Source organism: Ammospiza nelsoni, chromosome 32 (genome assembly GCF_027579445.1).
Source record: "Ammospiza nelsoni isolate bAmmNel1 chromosome 32, bAmmNel1.pri, whole genome shotgun sequence".
Taxonomy (NCBI): Eukaryota; Metazoa; Chordata; class Aves; order Passeriformes; family Passerellidae; genus Ammospiza; species Ammospiza nelsoni.
The window spans coordinates 1,255,173-1,275,906 of record NC_080664.1 but is presented as its reverse complement, the minus strand read 5'-3'; positions in this window follow the sequence as shown (position 1 = coordinate 1,275,906).

The window sequence follows — 20,734 nt, the reverse complement described above, 5'->3', positions numbered from 1 at the left end:
CTTTTTGAGGAGGGGGAGGGGGGAGAAAATGAGAAAATCAGCCTTGCAAATTGCTGTAATTATGCCTAAAATAAAAAAAAATTATAAATAAAAATTATCCCCTCTCTGCAGGAGGAGGTCCCTGGGGTGTGGGGGGAAATTCTGGGATTTTCTGTGGGGTTTGGGTGAAATTTGGGAGGGGGAGGCTCCGATTTTCCCTTTTTCCCCATAATTGCATTTGTGGGGCCGCAGATGGTGCTGGGTCTGCACAGAAGATAAATCTGAGCAGGGACAGAGGTGACAGAGATCATCCATCAGCTCCAAATGGGCTTTATCAGAGAATTTTAAATAGAATTTAAAATATTTTTTTAAAATATATATTTAATCTATTTATTCTATTGGCTATATTGAATATATTCACATATATATTTAATATATTTCAAATATTTAATATATTTACTCGCTCCCTCCGTGACAAGATCATCCATCAGCTCCAAATGGGCTTTAAGAGATTTTTTAATAGATCTTAAAATAGATTTTTAAAAAATATATATAATCTATTTATTCCATTGACTATATTGAATATATTCAGATATATATTTAATATATTTATAGATATAAATAAATATATTTGTAGATAATAAATATATATTAAGATAATAATATAAATACATTTTAATATATCTATTAAATAGAAGTATAAATATAAATACAAATATAAATATAAAATTTATTTAATCTATTTTGAAATAGTTGATATATTGAATATATTGAATATATTGAATTTATTTATTATATTTATTATATTGAATATATGTATTATATGTAATATATTGAATATATTGAATGTATTGAATGTATTTAATATATTTAATATATTTACTCACTCCCTCCATAGCAAGCATCATCCATCAGCTTTAAATATATTTTATAATATTTTTGAAAATATATTTTAAAATATATTTTATCTGTTTATTCTATTTAATCTATTTCAGCTATTTTACTACGGTTGATATATTGAATATATTGAATATCTTTAATGTATTTAATGTATTGAATATATTTTCTCGCTCCCTCCATAGAAAGCATCATCCATCAGCTTTAAAAATATATTTTATAATCATTTTGAAAAAATATTTTAAAATATATTTAATCTGTTTATTCTATTTAATCTATTTCATCTATTTTACTACAGGGTTTTGCCAACCGTGCCTTCACCCCCTAAGATGGAATGAAAGGAGCAGCGCCCCACCAGTTTGTGGGGTCACCCCAAACCCTTTGAGTTTGTGGGGTCACCCAGAGCCCCTCAGGTCTGTGGGGTCACCTTGAACCCCTCAGGTTTGTGGGGTCACCCCAAACCCCTCAGGTCTGTGGGGTCACCTTGAACCCCTCAGGTTTGTGGGGTCACCCCAAACCCCTCAGGTCTGTGGGGTCACCTTGAACCCCTCAGGTTTGTGGGGTCACCCCAAGCCCCTTGAGTTTGTGGGGTCACCCCAAACCCTTCGAGTCTGTGCGGTCACCCCAAGCCCCTCAGGTTTGTGGGGTCACCCAGAGCCCCTCAGGTCTGTGGGGTCACCCCAAACCCTTTGAGTTTGTGGGGTCACCCCAAGCCCCTCAGGTTTGTGGGGTCACCCAGAGCCCCTCAGGTCTGTGGGGTCACCCCAAACCCTTTGAGTTTGTGGGGTCACCCCGAGCCCCTCAGGTTTGTGGGGTCACCCCAAGTCCCTCAGGTTTGTGGGGTTACCCAAATCCCTCAGGTCTGTGGGGTCACCTTGAACCCCTCAGGTTTGTGGGGTCACCCAAATCCCTCAGGTCTGTGGGGTCACCCCGAGCCCCCGGCCTGCTGGAACAGCAGATCCTTGTGCTGGATGTGCCCTTTGCTGTGGGAACTCCTCCCCACTTTGATGTCCCCATAAATCCCCCATGTGTTTCCAATAAAGGGTTTTTATCGCTGGAGCTGCCAAAGGGGCCGATTTGGGGTGGCTGTGCTGGGGGAAGCTCCCTGCCCTGGCTGGGTTTGGGGGTCCTGGGGGTGGGCAGGGGGCTGCAGTGGCCACGGGACCCTCCTGGGGCTGGGAGGAGGCTCTGGGATGGGCCTGGTGCTGGTCCTGAACCCTGGGATGGGATCACCATGGCCCCAAACCCAGGCTGGGACCCCAATGGCCCCAAACCCCATGGGATCACCATGGCCCCAAACCCCATGGGACCCCAATGGCCCCAAACCCCATGGGATCACCATGGCCCCAAACCTCACGGGACCACCATGGCCCCAAACCCCATGGGATCACCATGGCCCCAAACCCCATAGGATCACCATGGCCCCAAACCCCACGGGATCACCACAGCCCCAAACCCCACGGGATCACCATGGCCCCAAACCTCACAGGATCACCACAGCCCCAAACCTAGACCGGGACCCCAAAAGCCCCAAACCCCATGGGATCACCACAGCCCCAAACCCAGACTGGGACCCCAAACCCTGAACCCTGGGATGGGATCACCATGGCCCCAAACCCCACAGGATCACCACTGCCCCAAACCCCATGGGATCACCATGGCCCCAAACCCCATGGGATCACCACTGCCCCAAACCCCACAGGATCACCATGGCCCCAAATCCCATTTATCCTTTATCAACCTGCCAGGGCCCAGGATCCCATTTATCCTTTATCAACCTGCCAGGGCCCAGGATCCCATTTATCCTTTATCAACCTGCCAGGGCCCAGGATCCCATTTATCCTTTATCCACCTGCCAGGGCCCAGGATCCCATTCATAACCCAGCCCTGTTTATAATGAATTGTGCAGGGCCTGGGCAGGGGCCACAGAGGGCAGTGATTTATGGACGTGGAAATAAACCCCACAATGCAGACCCTCCACACTCAGGGAAGAGCCCTCCAGCCAGCTCAGCCCCACGGGGCATTGTTCCAAAAACCCCAGAATGGTTTGGGGTGCAGGAAGCTCTTTTTTGGGGTTGGGATGAGAGCTCAGAGCTTCCTGGGCCTTTATCAACCTGCAAAAGCCCAAGATTCTGTTTTTAACCAAACCTGAATTGTGCAGGGGCCACAGAGAGCAGTGATTTATGGACGTGGACAAAACCCCACAATGCAGACCCTCCACACTCAGGGAAGAGCCCTCCAGCCTCTCCAGCCCCTCAGGGAAGGACCTGGGTGTTGTTCCAAAAACCCCAGAGCAGTTTGGGGTGGAGGCAATCCTGGGCTCGTTTTTGGGGTTGGGATGGGACCCCAGAGCTGCCTGAACGAGCCCAGAGTCCTGTTTATAACCCAACCCAAATTGTGCAGGGCCTGGGCAGGGGCCACAGAGAGCAGTGATTTATGGACATGGAAAAAACCCCACAATGCAGACCCTCCACACTCGGGGGAAGAGTCTTGAACCATTGTTCAAACCCTTCTCAAATATTTATGGGAAGGTCGTTCTGGCAGGTGCCAGCCCTGCTTTGCTGCTTGGTCCTTGCACGGTGGAGTTCCTGGTGGTGGCACACAGCGACATGGAGATCCAAGATTGTCCCCTCCTACCCCCAGTGACATCTGTAGAATTTGGGACGAGCTCTGCTGACTGCTGGGTTCATGGCCAGAGGTTTTGTCTCACCACACTTTGGGGTGTAGGGCAGTGATGGGGGTGACACTGCTGGGTTGATTCCATGATCCTGGAGGGTTTTTCCAACCTCAGCGATTCCACGATTGTCGCAGACATCTTTTCATTAAAAATCCTTTCCTTAGGGTTTTTCCTCCTGAGAAGCTGAGAGGCCTCAGGAACAAAATGCAAACATTGATTATCTGCTGCTGTGGAATGCAACAGGTGCATCTGTGATTGGTCTCATAAAATTGTTTCTAATTAAATTAATGGCCTTTGTTATCATTCTTAGCTATTCTATTCTTAGCCAGCCTTTGATGAAACCTTTTCTTCTATTCTTTTAGTATAGTTTTAATGTAATATATACCATAAATTAATAAATCAAGCCTTCTGAAATGGAGTCAGATCTTCATCTCTTTCCCCATCCAAGAGCCCCTGTGAACACCATCACACAGGATCCCAATTTGGGAATCAATCTCTGCCTCCTGCATCTTGCTGCACGTTCCTTTCCCCACAACATCATCCCCAATCCCTTCCCACCACCAAGAGACGCCAATCCCCTCCATCTCCCCGCTCCCACCTCCAAGCTCTAATATTTTAATTGAGTGAATTGACCTGGAGTGGTCCATTGAACTCTGGCCGACCTTTTAAACAGCAGGTCAAGGATTTCGCTGTGCGGGGCTGACCTCCTCCCTGATCTGCTAATGCTGCTCCTCTCTCAAGGAGCTGCCACCCGCCGGCCCCCTGGGCTGGGACCTCTGATCCACCAGCACAGCTGGAACCCAGCGCTGTCCCTCTTGACCTATAAACTCCAGAGAAACGAGAAAATCCTTGAAATATCTTGAAGGAGCTCCACAGAACCCTCACAGCATCTCCATCTTTGCTTCCTCCCCCCCAGCAGAGGACAAGGACACAGCTCTCTCAAGAAAATGCCACCCACCGACCTTCTGGGCTTGGATTGTTCTTGTGGCTTCCTCACCAGAGGGCAAATCCCCAGATTCCCCTCAAATCCCCAGCTCTGGGACAGAGACCCTGCTCTGGCTGTCCTGCAGCGTCCTCCCTCAGGGAAGGCCACCAGAGCATCCAGAACTGTGTCCTCGTCCTCTGCTGGAGGGGAGGAAGCAAAGATGGAGATGCTGTGAGGGTTCTGTGGTGGTTCTAGATTCTTCTAGCTAGCATTTCCTTGGGAAGGGCCTTCTGGCTGCACCCCGATCTGCTCCAAGGGGTGACCTCCCTCTGATTCACCAGCCCAGCTGGAACCCAACGCTGTGAGAAACCCAACTCCAGAGAAACGAGTGGTCCCTTCCAACCATTCCAGGTTTGACATTCAAACCAGGTGACCTCCAAGGTCCCTTCCAACCTCTGACATTCAAACCAGGTGATGGACACAGCACCCAGCTGGACCTTTGGTGGGTTTGACATTCAAACCAGGTGACCTCCAAGGTCTCCTCCAACCATTCCAGGTTTGACATTCAAACCAGGTGACCTCCAAGGTCTCCTCCAGCCATTCCAGGTTTGACATTCAAACCAGGTCACCTCCAAGGTTTCCTTCAACCATTCCAGGTTTGACATTCAAACCAGGTGATCTCCAAGGTCTCCTCCAACCATTCCACCACTCCAGGAGGCCCTCGGTGGAGGTCAGAGCCCGTTCCTCAGGCAGTGTCCAGCTGTCCACTCCCTCTGGTGTGGGCCACCCATCCCAGCTGGTTTGTCCATCTGAGGTGAGGAGGCCGCTGAGCATTATTTTACCTCCACGGGGACGCGCAGGGGCCGGCGAACAAACGCGAAGGTTTGCAAACCCACAAAACTCCGCCTGCTCCAGTTTTGGCCGGGGTGAGCGCCCGTGTTGGGGAGCAGTCGTGGCTCACCCAGCCCTGCTAAATTAGCGCTGGGCTCTGCATTCCAGAGTATAAATATCTGCCATTGTCGTGCTGAGGAATGCGAGCGTGGTGCCGGTGGAGGCTAAAATTAAAGAGCTGGGGCTGAGGCATCTCGGGTTACCAGAAACAAGACTCCATTGTGCTGCGGGAAGGGGACTGGCAGCGTTTAGAAACCGCTGGGGTTAAACACGAGGGCCAAACGAGCCTTTAATGACAAAATTTGGGCTCGTCCCTGCAGTGAAAACCCTGCTCTGGGTCGCAGGGAGCCCCATCAGGCTCCGCAAGGGGGAATCTCAGAATCTCTGGGAATTCACCCCGTTTTCCAAGGGGATTCCATCATCTGTGGGTGTCCCATCCCATCCCATCCCCTCCTTCCACCTCAGCTCTCCACGGCTTTAAGCCAGGTTTAAACTAAGCCAGTTTGGGGCTCGGGGGAAGGGGCTGTGAGACCCCAACCCCGAGCTTGGCCCCACGCTCCGCTTCACACCAACCTCAGCTGGTGTTCATGGGCAACGGGGCCACTCGTGCCAAGGAATTTTGGGCCCCCTGGAAGGAAACAAAAACTGGGGAAAAAAGGGTGGGGAGGGATTGTGGGTTGTGCTGGGGCTGCACAGATGGTGTTTGACCGCCCGGGGTTCTCCTGTGCTGCGGCATCCTCGGGGAAGCTCCACCCTGCTGAGTCCTCCAGGAGAAAATCCAAATTTTCGCTTCAGTGGAAATATTTCATTGGCTGAAAATAAAAAAAAAAAAGGGTGAGAAACCAGACAGGAGCTGGAGGGATGAAAGAAGTAAAATAAAAAGGCAGATTTGTGGTTATTCGCTGTTTTTTCTGCACTGTTTTTATTAGGATGCAATTCTTCGTGAGTGGGGTCAACTCAACAAAATTATTAATAAAATAAGATTGATTTATTCTAAAATAAAATCAGGTTTGCACTGGCAGTTCCTGGTTCTGAGGAGCAGCCATGGGACGCAGCTCAGCAGGCTGGAATTGGGAATTGGAATTGGGAATTGGGACTGGGATTAGGATTGGGATTGGAATTGGAATTGGGACTGGGATTGAGATTGAAAAACTATAAAATTTAAAATCTATAAACCTAAAACCTGAGGCATCACAACATGAATCTCAGAACTGCAGCCTAAAGCACTGCAAAATCTGAAAAAATATAAAATTTAAAATCTAAAACCTGAGGCATCACAACACGAATGTCAGAACTGCAGCCCTAAAGCAGCACAGAATCAGAAAAATATAAAATCTAAAAATTTAGTCCCAGTCCCAGCCCCAGTTTAGGCCTGGCTGCAGAAGCTCCCATCAGCCCCGTGGATTTTTAAGCACAACCAGATGTGGCAGCCTGAGCTGTTAAACTCAGAGTTGTTAAACTCAGAAATGTTAAACTGAGAGTTGTTAAATTCAGAAATGTTAAACTCAGAGTTGTTAAACTCAGAAATGTTAAATTCAGAAATGTTAAACTCAGAAATGTTAAACTCAGAGTTGTTAAATTCCCCTTTGTGCTCCAGGCAAAGCCGGGGGGTCCCGAGGGTCCCCAGAACCCCCCGAGGGCACCAATAATAATAAAGAATAAAATAATAATAAAGAATAAAATAATAAAATCAATAAAATAATAATAAATATATAATAATATATATAATAATAAATAAAATAGCAATAAGCCAATAAAATAAAAATCAATACTGATACATAAAACTAAATAGTAAATAGTAAATAATATAGTAATATATTAATAAAATAATTTAATAATATCATAATATCATAAAATTGGCCCATGTGACACACTATCCTTGGGGCAACTCTTTTATTCCTGCAGGAAAATATTCCTTGTGCCACATCCCCCAATTCCTGCTCATTTACCAGTGTGTAGTTTAAATAGAAGTGTGTAATATCACAAAATAGAAAACTTAATTTTTTAGAATAGTAACAGATATAGTAATATATAGAAAATTTATATGATTATATAATTGCATATTATATAATATTATATGTTGTATATATTAATATGTAGTAATATAAAATTATATTAATATACATATTTATATATATTGATAATATATAAAAATATATATATAATATATAAAACAAGATAGAATATTTAAAGCAGTAGCTACTCCTTCTTCTTCACCTTCTTCTTCATAAGAAGAAGTGTAATTAGATAAAAAAGCCCACAATGCAAGCACGAGTAATTTGTTATTATGTTAAAAGTAAAATAACCGAAATGTCGTTTCTTAATTACAGTTTACCCTTTAAAAACTTTGTAGAAAGAGATAAATTTAATTTAATAACTTGGTAGTAAAGTACTGTCAAATTCACAACTTATTGAAAAACAGAAATTTATTAGTATAATATAATAATAATAATATATCTTCTTCTCCTTCTTGTTCTTGTTCTTTTTCTTGTTTTTGTTCTTGTTCTTGTTCTTCTTCTTCTTGTTCTTGTTCTTCTTCTTCTTCTTCTTCTCCTTCTCCTTTTTCTCCTTTTTCTCCTTTTTCTCCTTCTCCTCCTCCTCCTTCTTCTCTGGACCAAACTTATGAAAATATTAAAACCCATGACCCATTGTCAATTTTTTGAGTTTTTTCTGCCCAAAATCTACCTGAAGACCCTTTAATAAACAGAAGCAAACCCCTTTTTTATTCCGTAAATTCTCTGATTTTAGGGTGGCCCCAAAAAGGCACCAGAGGGAGGTGTCACCCCTCCATGAATCAGCAGCAAAACCCCCCCGTGCACAGCCCTGGAATTTCCATATTTTGGTTTTTAGAGCCCAAAGTGAGCTGAGGAATGCCTGCTGCCCTGTGGGAGAAGAGAAACCGCGGAGTTCCTGAGGAGAAAGTGTCAGCATGGATTTCTGCTGATGGTTCCCACTGCTGATCAAACGGGGGAATAATTAACGAATTGGGGCTTTTGATTAATTTGAGTTAATTTTTGAGAGGAATCTTGAGGAGTGATTAGTGAAAATAAACTTTGTGACCCCTCAGTTCCCATCCAGCTTAATGAGGTGAGGCTGAACTCTGTGGGCAGAGCTGAAATCCAAATTTCCCCGTTTAATAAAAGGCAGTTTATACCTAGTGAAACCAGAACTGCAGTAAATGTGGTTTTACAGCTGGTTTTATGGCTCTCTGGGATTAGTGCCACCACATTCTGGTTTGGGGACAGCCAAAGCCACAGTCCTGCGAGTTCTGGCTCTGCACAATCTGCTGTGGGAGGCTAATTAATTCATTAATTAATTAATCGAGGTGGTTGTGTCATCCAGGGGGGCCCAGGCAGAGATTTCTGCAGCTCCAACACCTGAAAAGGACAGAAGAATTCAAGGACGGGGAATTGTGCCCTTAAATTGAAAAAATATTCAATATTCAAATATTTTGAAAATTGAAAAATATTCCCATTCTGTCCCTGACAAGAAAAATATTCCCTAATTACTCAGGGATGTGACAACTTTGGGACGAGGGAATGATGGCACGATGTGATTCCATCAGGAAAAAGCCTGGGCTGGTTAATTAAAACAGATCAGTGGTTCCAAGAACAAAAGTGAGGCAGCTGCAAGGCGTTCTTGGGGAAAATCCACCCAAAAAGGGGAATTTTAGGGCTGAAAACCAGATTTTTAAATTTTTTTTTACCTGAAGCTGCAGCCCAGATGATCCCAAAGAGCTGAGTTTTCAGGGGATATGGGGGTTTTCAGGAGAGGATATTGGGATTTTTTAGGGGTGGATATTGGGATTTTCAGGGGAGAATATTGGGATTTTTTAGGGGTAGGTATTGGGATTTTTTAGGGGTGGATATGGGGGTTTTCAGGGGGTGGATATGGGGTATTTGAGGGGTGGATATTGGGATTTTCAGGGGTGGATAACGCCCTAACAAACAGCTCGTCCCATGGCCACGTCCCCGGGACACACGATCCTTGGGGCAACTGCTTTATTTCTGCATGGTAAGCTAATAGCAGGAAAATATTCCAGGCATTTGGGATTTCGGCTGCGCAGCTGAGCAGGACCCGGCCCCGAGCAGGACCCGGCCCCGGCCCCGAGCAGGCCCCGAGTAGCACAAGGCCCGAACAGCACCCGGCCAGGGCAGGGCCCGGCCGCGAGCAGGGGAGAGCAGGACCCGGCCCTGAGCAGGACCCGGCCCTGAGCAGGGGAGAGCAGGACCCGGCCCCGAGCAGGGGAGAGCAGGACCCGGCCCTGAGCAGGGGAGAGCAGGACCCGGCCCTGAGCAGGGGAGAGCAGGACCCGGCCCTGAGCAGGTCCCGGCCCCGGCCCCGAGCAGGACCCGGCCCCGAGCAGGGGAGAGCAGGACCCGGCCCTGAGCAGGGGAGAGCAGGACCCGGCCCTGAGCAGGTCCCGGTCCCGGCCCTGAGCAGGGGAGAGCAGGACCCGGCCCCGAGCAGGGGAGAGCAGGACCCGGCCCTGAGCAGGTCCCGGTCCCGGTCCCGGCCCCGAACAGGACCCGGCCCTGAGCAGGGGAGAGCAGGACCCGGCCAGGGCAGGACCCGGCCCCGAGCAGGACCCGGCCCCGAGCAGGTCCCAGTCCCGAGCAGGACCCGGCCCAGCAGGCCCCGAGCAGGACAGGGCTCCCCGCGGGGCTCGGCTGCAGCCTCGGGGCTGGATTTGGGGTGCAGGGTCAGGGATTTTTGGGGTGCAGGGCCAGGGGTGTTGGGGCGCAGGGGATTGGGGTACACAGATCGTGGGGTGTAGGGGATTGGGGTACTCGAATCCTGGTGTGCAGGGATGCAGGAGATTGGGGTACACGGATCCAGGGGTGCAGGGGATTGGGGTACACAGATTCTGGGTGCAGAGGATTGGGGTACACGGATCCGGAGGTGTAGGGGATTGGGGTACACGGATCCAGGGGTGCAGGGGATTGGGGTACACAGATTCTGGGTGCAGAGGATTGGGGTACACGAATGCCAGGATGCTGGGGCGCAGGGGATTGGGGTACACGGATCCGGGGGTGCAGGGGATTGGGGTACACGGATCCGGGGGTGCAGGGGATTGGGGTACACGAATGCCAGGATGCTGGGGCGCAGGGGATTGGGGTACACGGATCCGGGGGTGCAGAGGACTGGGGTACACGGCTCCGGGGGTGCAGGGGCTCGGCTTGCGCGGCTGCCGGGACTCTGGGGGTTGCTCTGGGATGCCCGGGTCACACCCGGGGCGCTCACAGCCGCCCGGATCTCTGCCGGCCGCTGCCCCTGCGGCCGGAGCGCAGCGCGCCCCTCGCCATCCCCGCTCCGCCCCGCCGCGCCTCGGGGGCGGGCTGTGGGCGGTGGGCGGTGGGCGGTGGGCGGCGGGAGGCGGGGGGCAGCCCCAGCCCAGGCCCTGGCCGCGGCCCCGGCCCCGGCCCCGGCCCCAGCCCCAGCCCCAGCCCGGCCCCAGCCCCCGCCGCCCGCCCGGGGCCGCCGCGCCGCCCCGCATTGTCCGGGCGGCAGCGCAGGATGCGGCGCCCTCACGGCCTCCCGGGCTGCGCTAAGGGCCCGCCGGCATGAGGAGGTGAGTGGGGATCCGGGGGGATCCGGGGGGAACCGGGGCGGCCCCGCCGAGCATCCCCGGGGCGCCGATCCCGCCCCGCCGCCGCCTCTTTGGGAGGAAAGCGCGGAGGGCTCGGCGAGGAACCCGAGCGCTGCCGGGGAACGGGGCAGCCCCGCTGCCTCGGCCTTGGGCCCTCCCCTCCATCCCTGCTTCCCCAGAAAGGTGCGGGAGCTGCGGGGGTGACATGCGGGGAGCGGGAGGTGTCGGCTGCGAGGGGAGCCGGGGCGCAGGGGCTGAGCTAATGCTGAGCCTAACCCTAAATGAAGCCCAGAGGGTGCGCAGGGTGCTGTGGATTATCCATCCGTCCATCCATCCATCCATCCATCCATCCATCCATCCATCCATCCATCCATCCATCCATCATCCATCCCTCCCTCCTCCCTCCCTCGCCCCTGGAACAATGCCGGCTCCCGCACGTCAAGCGCACGCCGAGCGCTCGCCTTCAAAACACTCGCGGCATTGAGGAGCTGAAGGCGATTTTGAAATGGAAGCTTTGCCTGAAATCTTTTTTTTTTTTTCCTTTTTTTTTTTTTTTTTTTTTGGAAGTTGGCATTTTTTTTCACTCAGGGGAAAAGAACATCACGAAGGGTTTAAAATCACTTCATGCTGCGTATTCCAGTTTAAATTCTCCTGGGTTTGGAGGCGCCATGTGCTGCTTCACATCACTCCTAGTTTTACTCCGGGATCCCAAAAATCACCATGATCACTGAACGCATCCTGGTTTTGTGTCAGATTCTGTGTGCGGAGCGGAATTTTGGGCAGAATTGGGTGTTTGATGAGGATTTGGCTCTGGGGGAGGGTGCGGGGCGCTCTGATGGCTCAGGATGGATTTCCTGATGGGAATTGATGAGGTTCCTCCCCATGTGGGTGCTCCGGCGCCTGTTTGCTCTCGAGGTGCTTCTGAATTAAACATTTCGCTGGGGGCCGAGGCCTGGCGGTTGTTTATCCCATTAAACATTTGTTTTAGCTCTCTCCAGCAGAAGTGTGTTGACATTTTCTCTTGGGGGACTGCCGGGATAATGAATGGCACGTACTGTATTGTGCTCGCTGGAAAGCCACGGGATCCTGCAATAACATAAACACCCAGGGCTGAATTCATCCCAGGGGAACGGGCTCCGTGTTTGCATCCACGCAGCTCTCATTTCCATTATGAAAATATTAATTACTTATGATTGTTATAAATACGGATATATTTATTTTATTGCTGACAGCTGCGGTTTGACTCCCTGCTCTGCGTTTTGGCAGTTTTGGGGAGGGGAAGGAGAGAGCCAGGTGGGTCCCCACAATTCCTGGAGTGGGGAATTGGGGAGCAGCCACAGCTCTGTCCCCTCATTCCTCTGGAGCAGGGAAGGGGAAACAGCATCTGGCTGTCCCTGCTTGGAATTCCTGGAGCAGGGAAAGGTTTCAGCTCCTCTATTTGGGAATTCCTGGAGCAGGGAAAGGTTTCAGCTCCTCTATTTGGGAATTTCTGGAGCAGGGAAGGGTTTCAGCTCTCCCAGTTGGAAATTCCTGGAGCAAGGAAAGACTGGAATTCCTGGAGCAGGGAAAGGTTTCAGCTCCTCATTTGGGAATTCCTGGAGCAGGGAAGGATTTCAGCTCCTCATTTGGGAATTCCTGGAGCAGGGAAGGATTTCAGCTCCTCATTTGGGAATTCCTGGAGCAGGGAAGGATTTCAGCTCCTCATTTGGGAATTCCTGGAGCAGGGAAAGGTTGGAATTCCTGGAGCAGGGGAAGGTTTCAGCTCCTCTATTTGGGAATTCCTGGAGCAGGGAAAGGTTTCAGCTCTTCCATTTGGGAATTCCTGGAGCAGGGAAAGGTATCAGCTCTTCCCACTCGGGAATTCCTGGAGCAGGGAAGGATTTCAGCTCCTCATTTCGGAATTCCTGGAGCAAGGAAAGATTGGAATTCCTGGAGCAGGGAAGGGTTTCAACTCTTCCATTTGGGAATTCCTGGAGCAGGGAAAGGTTTCAGCTCTTCCATTTGGGAATTCCTGGAGCAGGGAAAGGTTTCAGCTCTTCCATTTGGGAATTCCTGGAGCAGGGAAAGGTTGGAATTCCTGGAGCAGGGAAAGGTATCAGCTCTTCCCACTCGGGAATTCCTGGAGCAGGGAAGGGTTTCAACTCCCATTTGGGAATTCCTGGAGCAGGGAAAGGTTCTGTGCTCTCCTTTGTTCTCCCGCCGGCCCCGCTGCATTCTTCCCTTTTGCCATTATCATTTGGGTTAAACAGAGCGTTGTGTACCATATGGATCATGTTAACAATTGCTTATCTGGAGCCGGTGTTTTCTCCTCTCTGCCTCCTCCCTCCTCCCCTCCCTCCTTCCCTTTCCCAGCCCTTTTTCCCCTCCTGGGGCTTTGGCAGCATCTTGGCTTTGGTTGTGCTGTGTCCTGTCAAAGTTCCTTAATTTCCAGGGAAAACGTGGAATAAACGCTGAGAAATCTCCAAGGTGCTTTCCCTGGATGCTGTGGGATGTGGGATTTGGTTGTTGAGGAGCCCAGGGATGAGCTCCCACCTGCTGCAGCTCCCTCTCTTTTCTTTATTTTATAGCTGGGCTCTGACCTGAGGGTGCTTTGCCTTTCCCATGGCCTGACCCAGGCAGGGGCTGTGGTTTTCCCAAACCTCTGCTCCCAAAGCACCTGCAAAGCTGCCTGAAGGTTCTGAGCCCTCTCCCCACATCCAACCTCCACTCCCGGCAGCCACAGGAGGAGAAAATCCTAAAGGATTTGGATTTTTTTGGGTGAAAACAGAGTGGCCATGGTGTCACTCCATCCTCCTAGCTGAGGAGATATTCCTGAGGGCAGGAAAGTTCCCATTGCCGGATCAGGGAATAAAGCTCTCCCCATTCCCAGTCCTGAGAACCAGTTTATCCCCACTGTGAGTTGGTTGCCACAGCTCCTGGAATGTTGTTTTTTCCCTTTGGAATTGGCTGAGTCGTGTCGTGGGGGGGATTCTCTCCTTTCTTCAGAGTCCTGAGTGGGATCCTGGATCTTTCCCTGCCCCAGGAACGTCATCCTTGATGTGCACAGGGTGCTGGTGCTGCAGGAGCTGCAAGTCCTCAGCTCTCACAGCAAAGTTTATTTTATTTATATTTATATTTATTTTACAGCTGAGGGTCCTGTAAAACCTCCCCTGGCCTTGTGTCCCAGCAGCAGCTGGAGTTGAGGGCACTTAAATTGTCCCCATGGCCCAGGGCCTGCCTGGGTCTCTTATCAGCAGCCCCAGATCTTTATGGTGGCCCTGATAAAGCCCCTGACAGAGAGCTGGAGGGTGCCAAGGAAGGTTTTTCCTCCTTGAGGAGGGCAAGGCAGAAATGTTTGGTTCATTCTGGTGGTGCCAGCGTGCTGGTGGTGATGCCCTGGGGCTGGGATGCTGGGGGTGTCCCCGGAGCAGCATTTTGGGGTGTCCTGTGCAGGTGGAATGTCAGAGTGTGCTCTGTGGGCAGGATGTTAACCCTTTATCCCCGGGGTGGGCTGCTGGGGTGTCCTGCCTGGATCCAGATGTGGAGGTTTCCTCCCTGGTCAGGATGCTGAGATTTCATCCCTGGATCCAGATGTGGAGGGTTCCTCCCTGGTCAGGATGCTGAGATTTCATCCCTGGATTGAGATCCTGGGATCTCCTCCCAGGCTGGGATGACAAAACCAGTTTGGGGTGCCCTCCCCAGTTTGGGGATGCCCTCCCCAGTTTGGGGATGCCCTCCCCAGTTTGGGGTGCCCTCTCCAGGATGGGGATGCCCTCCCCAGTTTGGGGATGCCCTCCCCAGTTTGGGGTGCCCTCTCCAGGATGGGGATGCCCTCCCCAGTTTGGGGATGCCCTCTCCAGTTTGGGGTGCCCTCTCCAGGATGGGGATGCCCTCCCCAGTTTGGGGATGCCCTCTCCAGGTTGGGGTGCCCTCTCCAGTTTGGGGTGCCCTCTCCAGGTTGGGGTGCCCTCTCCAGTTTGGGGATGCCCTCCCCAGTTTGGGGTGCCCTCTCCAGTTTGGGGATGCCCTCCCCAGTTTGGGGTGCCCTCTCCAGGATGGGGATGCCCACCTCGAAGTGGGCACCCCTCTTTCATGCCAGCCTCCCTGAGCTGTGCTATCCAGGCCATCCTTTTCCCTCCGGAGAGAAAAGAGCCGGAATTTTGGGGGATTTTTTCCCTTTTTTCCTCAAGAAAGTGATAACAAATATCAGGACAAGCTGCATTTTACTCACATTTGTTTTCCTACAAAAACGCAGCTGAGGAATGGCTGAGTGAGGAGGCTCTGCCTGCCCTGTGTCCCTGCTGGGAGGTGACAGCAGCTCCAGCCTAGGGGACATTGGGGACGTTGCTGCTGGATCCTCTCCCTGGCATTAAATCGGTGCCTTTTGGGGCTACCTAAAACCAGAGAATTTAGGGAATAAAAAGCAGTTTATTTCTATTTATTGAAGGGATTTCAGGTAGATTTTGGGCAGACAAAGCCCCAAAAAATCGACAACGGGTCATGGGTTTTCACATTTTTGTAAGTTTGAGCCATTTGTATATTTGGGTTAATGTTCCAATTACAGCTTCAGGTAATGATGGAATTTACCCCAAGTTTTCTGCCTCCAAATCACTTTTGTTCACATTTCTTTGAGGCAGTGAGGTGTCCTTGATCCCCAGCCTGGACAGGAATTGTTGTGTCTGCCCAAAATGTGAAGGCAGCGGCTCCCACTGCACATGGAGTTTGGAGTTATGCACTAAAGAGCTGCAGGATCACAAATATATTAAAAATAAAAAATCCAGATTCCCAAGGCATCAAAGCTCCCCATTTGCCAAGGACCTTTTTGGGCACTTTTTGTGCATCCCTCCCACCAGAACATCCTTTTCCTCCTTTTGCAGAGAATCTGCAGAGCACTTAATTGTTACAACAAACCCCTGGCCAGGTAATGATTAGCATAGACTCCATGATTCACAGAATAATTAAGAATAATTAGCGTAATTAGAATAATTAGCAGACTTCTGATCCACAGAAGGCTGATCAATAATAATCTTTATCTTAATCTTAATCTTTATCTTTACAATATCTTTTAGTATGTATTATATATACTGTATTATATCAATATATCAAAATATAATATTTTATTAACCCATTGCTTTTTAATATCTTAGTCCTCTACAGGTTGAACTGCTTGCTCCTTTAATTAAAACACCATCACTGACTAATTAAGAAGCCACCCTTAGGTAAATAAACCTCCATAGTGCATTCCACGTGTTCACAACAATAGGTGCAGCAAGACAAGAACTATTTAATACTAATAATAGCATAGGTAATAATGGCCAGCTAATAATTAGCATAGACTCCATGATTCACAGAATAATTAAGACTAATTAGCATAATTGGAATAATTAGCAGAGTTCTGATCCACAGAAGGCTGATCAATAATAATATTTATCTTTACAATATATTATAGCATATATTATGTATACTATATTATATCAATATATCAAAATATAATATTGTATTAACTTTTTAATATCTTAGTTCACTACAGGTTAAACTGCTTGCTCCTCTAATTAAAACACCATCATTGGCTAATTAGGAAGCCACCCTTAGGTAAATAAACCTCCACGATACATTCCTGTTCACAACAATAGGTGCAGCAAGACAGGAATTATTTAATAATAATAGCATAGGTAATAATGGCCAGCTAATAATTAGCATAGACTCCATGATTCACAGAATAATTAGGACTAATTAGCATAATTGGAATAATTAGCAGAGTTCTGATCCACAGAAGGCTGATCAATAATAATATTTTTCTTTAGAATATATTATAGTATATATTATGTATACTATATTATATCAATATATCAAAATATAATATTTTATTAACCCATTGCTTTTTAATATCTTAGTCCTCTACAGGTTAAACTGCTTGCTCCTCTAATTAAAACACCATCATTGGCTAATTAGGAAGCCACCCTTAGGTAAATAAACCTCCATAGTGCATTCCTGTTCACAACAATAGGTGCAGCAAGACAGGAATTATTTCTCATCCTTCCCTCTGATCCTCTCAGGGAATTTTCCAGAAGGATTCCTGGCTTGGTTGCGTTTCTGTGAGCGGCCAGGGCGCTGCTGCCACCGCTCCCGGCTCTGGTGGCTGCGGCTGCAGCGGGATAATGTGGCTGTAATCGGTGCTGAGAGGGCGAGTGGCCGCAGAAATGGGTAATTAAAGTAATTAAAGTAATTAAAGGCCAGGGGTGAGGCGGGGTGATGGGGGTGGAGTGTGCTCTGAGGGGCTCATCCTCCATGAGGGTGCCAAGGAAGGTGCCAAGGAAATTGAGTGTGCTCTGAGGGGCTCATCCTCCACGAGGGTGCCAAGGGGGTTGGGTGTGCTCTGAGGGGCTCATCCTCCATGAGGGTGCCAAGGAAATTGAGTGTGCTCTGAGGGGCTTGTGCCTCCACGAGGGTGCCAAGGAAATTGAGTGTGCTCTGAGGGGCTTGTGCCTCCATGAGGGTGCCAAGGAGGGTGCCAAGGAAATTGAGTGTGTTCTGAGGGGCTCATCCTCCATGAGGGTGCCAAGGAGGGCTCTGCCCTTCCTTCCTTCCTTCCTTCCTTCCTTCCTTCCTTCCTTCCTTCCTTCCTTCCTTCCTTCCTTCCTTCCTTCCTTCCTTCCTTCCTTCCTTCCTTCCTTCCTTCCTTCCTTCCTTCCTTCCTTCCTTCCTTCCTTCCTTCCTTCCTTCCTTCCTTCCTTCCTTCCTTCCTTCCTTCCTTCCTTCCTTCCTTCCTTCCTTCCTTCCTTCCTTCCTTCCTTCCTTCCTTCCTTCCTTCCTTCCTTCCTTCCTTCCTTCCTTCCTTCCTTCCTTCCTTCCTTCCTTCCTTCCTTCCTTCCTTCCTTCCTTCCTTCCTTCCTTCCTTCCTTCCTTCCTTCCTTCCTTCCTTCCTTCCTTCCTTCCTTCCTTCCTTCCTTCCTTCCTTCCTTCCTTCCTTCCTTCCTTCCTTCCTTCCTTCCTTCCTTCCTTCCTTCCTTCCTTCCTTCCTTCCTTCCTTCCTTCCTTCCTTCCTTCCTTCCTTCCTTCCTTCCTTCCTTCCTTCCTTCCTTCCTTCCTTCCTTCCTTCCTTCCTTCCTTCCTTCCTTCCTTCCTTCCTTCCTTCCTTCCTTCCTTCCTTCCTTCCTTCCTTCCTTCCTTCCTTCCTTCCTTCCTTCCTTCCTTCCTTCCTTCCTTCCTTCCTTCCTTCCTTCCTTCCTTCCTTCCTTCCTTCCTTCCTTCCTTCCTTCCTTCCTTCCTTCCTTCCTTCCTTCCTTCCTTCCTTCCTTCCTTCCTTCCTTCCTTCCTTCCTTCCTTCCTTCCACAGCTGGGAAAAGCAGAAATGGTTGGTTCACTCCAGTGGTGCCAGCATGGTGGTGATGCCCTGGGTTGGGATAAAGGGTGGTGTCCCTGGAGCAGGATTTTGGGGTGTCCTCCCTAGACAAGATTTTGGGGTGTCTCCCTGGACCAGGATTTTGGGGTGTCCTCCCCAGATTGATGCCTTGAGAAGGCTGACTTAGAACAAAATAAAACAGAGTTAAAGAACAAAGTTCCCACCCTCTTCCTCATCATGATTACTTTTTAATGAGTGGCTGCCCAAAAGGGAGGAAAAGGAATTTTTTCTGCTTTAGGATTGGCTCGAGATGTGCTCCTGGCACCAAATTTCTCCATTTCCCAGCAAAAATTCCCCCAGATTTCCCTAATCCTAATCCCAACCCCAAACTTTGCCCCCACGCTGCTTCCACCCTGTTATTCTTTAACATTTTCTGTTTTATTGGGCAGCAGCCTTGTGGCGTTTAAACCCCGTGATACAATATTTATATGAATATAAATTATAATATAGTATAATATAATATAGTATAATATAATATAATATTTATAATTATATTCTATTCTATGATAATATTTATATGATACAACATGATATAATATTTATGAGTATAAATATAATATTATAATATACATTATAGTATATAATACTATAATATACATTATAGTATATATATTGTATATATTATATACAATATATAATATATTGTATATAATATATTGTATATATTATATACTATAATGTATATTATAATATTATATTTATACTCATAAATAGTATAAATATATTTATACTATTATACTATTTATACTAATATATATAGTATATGTATATTTAAATATTTAAATAGTTTATATATATAAATATATATACTATTTATATATTTTTATATATATACTATATATAAATATATATAAATAGTTTTTATATATTTATATATAAACTATATATATTTATATATATAAATAGTATTTATACTCATAATAGTATATATATTATATAACTGTATTATGTCAATATATCAAAATATTTTATTTTATTTTATTTTATTTTATTTTATTTTATTTTATTTTATTTTATTTTATTTTATTCCATTTTATTTTATTCCATTTTATTTTATTCCATTTTATTTTCTCATAATTTATTCCATTTTATTTTTCTCCCACCTTCCTTCTGTTGAACTCTAGACCAAAACTCCTCAAATCCACTTCTTGCCGCGCCTGCTCGTTACCAGCCCCCGGATTTTTTCCCCATTTCCCTCAGCCCAGAATTCCCAGGCCGTTTCCCAGCGCTGTGTGGGTCTGTCCTGGCAGTGACAGATGGGCCGGGCTCAGCTGCTGCCAGGAAGGACAGATGGACAGCGGCCACTCGCTGCTGTCCAGCTGCTCTGCCCTTGATCTCTGAGTGACCAGAGCGACCGTGGAGCCCGGGATGGGCACAGCAGAGCCCTGTGCCACGTGTGCCCTGGTGGCAGTGCCACCCTGGGATGTCACCGCGGCTCCAAACACAAAAATCTTCTGGGGAAAATTCCGTGGTTGCCAAAGAACCCTGCCCAGATGGGATGGGGTGGAACCTCACAGCCTTGGCTGGTGCTGTGGTGACACCGGTGGGGTGTGACATCTCCGGTGTCCTGGGGGGGTTGTGACACCCTCGGTGTCACTGGTGGGTTGTGACATCCCTGGTGTCATGGGTGGGTTGTGATATCTCAGGTGTCTTGGTCTGGTCAGGTTGTGACAGTCCTGGTGTCAGGTTGTGACAATCCCTGGTGTCAGTCAGGTTGTGGCAGTCCTGGTGTCATGGTCAGGTGTGACATCTCAGGTGTCTTGGTCAGGTCAGGTTGTGACAGTCCTGGTGTCGTGGTCAGGTTGTGACATCGCTGGTGTCAGGTTGTGACATCCCTGGTGTCAGTCAGGTTGTGACATTCCTGGTGTCAGTCAGGTTGTGACAGTCCTGGTGTCAGTCAGGTTGTGACATCCCTGGTGTCATGGTCAGGTTGTGACAGTCCTGGTGTCAGGTTGTGACATCCCCTGGTGTCGTGGTCAGGTTGTGACATCCCTGGTGTCAGTCAGGTTGTGACAGTCCTGGTGTCATGGTCAGGTGTGACATCTCAGGTGTCTTGGTCAGGTCAGGTTGTGACAGTCCTGGTGTCATGGTCAGGTGTGACATCCTTGGTGCCACAGGTGGGCTGTGATATCTCAGGTGTCATGGTCAGGTGTGACATCCTTGGTGCCACCTCTGGTGGTTTGTGACACCTCTGGGGTTTCATTTAACAGAACAACAGGACACAGCCTTAAGCTGCACCACGGGAAGCTTCAGTTGGATATTAAGAGAAAGATTTTACTGAAAAAGTGATAAAGTTCTGGAATGGCTGCCCAGGGAGGTGGTGCAGTCACCGTCCCTGGGTGTTCAAAACAAGCCTGGATGTGGCACTGGGTGTGCCAGGGTTGAGTTGAGCTG